The sequence below is a fragment of the Pteropus alecto genome, unplaced genomic scaffold, assembly GCF_000325575.1.
Source record: "Pteropus alecto unplaced genomic scaffold, ASM32557v1 scaffold156, whole genome shotgun sequence".
Classification (NCBI taxonomy): Eukaryota; Metazoa; Chordata; class Mammalia; order Chiroptera; family Pteropodidae; genus Pteropus; species Pteropus alecto.
In genome coordinates this window covers 2,054,720-2,057,436 of record NW_006437746.1, presented here as the reverse complement: position 1 = coordinate 2,057,436, position 2,717 = coordinate 2,054,720, and the positions used below count along the sequence as shown (strand labels likewise).

General features: G+C 60.7%; 1 protein-coding gene across 1 annotated transcript in view; it reads left to right on the top strand.

The window, feature by feature from the left end:
* Nucleotides 1-2,717, top strand: part of CCDC13 (coiled-coil domain containing 13) — a 43,658-nt gene that overhangs the window by 15,871 nt on the left and 25,070 nt on the right. The gene's annotated exons all lie outside the window — the stretch shown is intronic.

The following is a 2,717-nucleotide window of genomic DNA, read 5'->3' as shown; positions in this document are numbered from 1 at the left end:
CCAGTGAGGGTCTGATTCTGATTCAGTCCCCCGAGAGGGAGGTCAGGAGGTGCCCGAGGACCCTGGAGCCCTAGAATTTCAAGGACCAGGAGGGAAGGCCTGGTCCAAGTGGCTGCCTGCTCTCGGCCCAGCTGTAAAGCTGCTCCTTATAGCATCTGCACTGGGAGACATCGGCCTCTACCTTACCCAGGGACAGGGAATTCCCAGTGGGGCCCTTGCTTTTAGGAGGGGGCAGTTTATATTGTGATAAGTCTTCCCTTTGTGCAGCTCCAAGTCTATAGAGTAAAAACAACTCTTGGGAATGGGGGCTTGTCCCCAAGATTCCATTTTGCTAAGCCGGTGAGCAGTCGATGAAACGCAGGACGTGGGAATTGCAGCTGCCTGAAAGGAAGACCGTCCGACTCAGTGGGCTCCTAGGGAGGGGCATGGAGCCCACGCCAGACAGTCAACAGCACCAGAGTCTCAGGAACATCGCAGGAGGCCTCCCCAGGGGAAGCCAGACCAGCTGATGACCCCGGGGTTCAAGCCTCCAGGACTCGCAGTTCAGTGCTCCTTCTCCAGCCCTGCCTCCCCTGCCGCCTACAGCTCAGGGTCCAGCTGCGTCATGCCTGTCCTGAGGAGAATTCAGTCCTCGGTGTCAGGCGACGGGCCCCTCGGGTTCCAGGGGTGGGTATGTCTCCCAAAGGCTGGTCTTGTGTAAACCTGTCTCACGGCTGGGGAGACGGAAGAGGGACCCCACCCTCAGCAGTGGCTGGACTGAGTGTTCCAGGCCTTTCCTGCCTCCGAGGGACACTGCTAAGCTGCCCCTGGTTTGTCCAGAGCATCAAGCAGCTGCACGTCCCTGGCTAGAGCCGCCCTGGACGGGACACTGCTTATCTAGTCTCTTGTTGGGGTTCTCTGAGTCCTGTGACACAAAGATTCAAAGACAGGGCCTCTGTCCACGGGGAAGTCCAAGAGGGAAGACGAGTAGCCATTCTGAAGGAAGGAGGGGGACCAGGCCTTCGGAGAGAGGCCGGGGCTCTGAGGTCACAGAGGGAGCACACCCTCCGCCGAGGCAGCTGGGAGAGAGGATGAGGAGGGGTTCCTGAGGTAGGCCTCGCTGGAGGAGCAGGACGAGGGAGGGCCTTGCAACAGGAATGGTGCCCGCCCGGGCTCGGAGCCCAGAGAGTGGCCGCTGTTCCTATTCCGTTGGCTAGCCGGGTGTCATCTGGATGAAGTGTACCTCGAGCTCAGGGCCCGTGAGAGGAAAAGGGGGAACGTAAGGCAAAAGAAGCTGGGGTGGGCTCACCCATGGAGGGAGGCCTTGAATGGCAGCTGGAGGAGGAGTTTCAACTTTCTGCTGTGGCTGCAGGGCGCCCGGAAGGTTTCTGACAGCAAAGCAGGTGGTGGGTGGCAAGTCCCAGTTCATCAGTACCACATGCCCCACTACCACCCCCCCACCACCCAGGTGTCTTCTGAGCAGAGAGACAACAAGAGCGGTGTTTCCTCTCATCAGACTCCTCAGGCGGCCCATGCCACACTCCAGAGGCCTGTGGGCCACTCACTCCACCTTCCGGCCGGAGCTGCAGAGCTCATTTCAGCGTGGGGCGGGCGGCCCTCCGCGTGGGGCTGTGGGGGGCAGTGGTGTGAGGGGTGCTGGCGAGGTCTGCTCCCATGGACTGAGGTTCAGTTATTCCCTCAGAGAAAACAGCCCGTGCCCGAGTCCCCCACAGAGCCTGCGGAATTTCACTCCGGGCAGAAATAACTCTGAAACGGCAGGGAGGGAGGGAGGGTCGGCCCAGCTGCCCAGGAGGGGAGGAGCAGAGGGGTGATGGCTGCTCGTGTGCGTGGGCTCAGCCCTGACCAGAACACCGTCTGACCCTCATCCCAGCCCAGCCCGGCCAGGCCAGGCCCCCCGCCTTACCCCCTGTCGGAAGCTGCCCCCGCGGCAGCTCCCTTCACATGCGTTATGCAATCAACACTCACGGCCCCCCGAGGCTGGTATTAAATACCCCCGTTTTACAGATGAGGAAATGAGGCTTGGAGGGGGTGTCACCACCTGGGTTCTAGGTCCAGACCCCATCCGTGTGCTCTTCCCGCCCTCCAAGCGGGGTCACAGCAGGCGTGCGGGAGGCTCAGGCGTGTTCACGGCTTCAGCACCACCGCCCAGCAGGGCCAGCAGTGTGCATGGCCCCCGAGATGCCCCAGGCGGGGGTGCTGCTGCTGCCCGCCCCCACGCAGGGGGAAGACGGTGCTCAGCAGCGTTGGGAAGGGATGGCAGGCAGCCAGGTGGGTGAAGGACGTGCAGAAAAAAATGGGTTAAAAAAAGATACATTTGAGTTTTATGCACGTTCCCAGTTTGCAAATTCTGTTCACGTTAGTTATTCTGTTTAGCCTCGTGGTGGCCCTGTGAGGGAGCGAGACAGGGCGGTATTTTATAGACGAGGAAACCAGGCGAGGCCAGGCTTTCTGCACGGTGTGTCTAGGTCTAGCTTTCCCGACCAGCGATTTTTGGCTGGGCTACCTAGAGCCTTTGGGGTCCATGGAACTCCCCAGACGCAGTCTACCTGGATCTGTCTTCCACACTGGTCTTCATGGGAGACCTTGTTTGTGCCTGCTCAGGAAAGATCAGAGAGCCACTGCTGTCCCCACCCTGCTTCCCAGAAGTCCAGCGCGCCTGCTCTGCTGGGGCAGGAGCACACAGCCTCAGCATCGCAGTGCCGTGGGGCGCTCGGCCC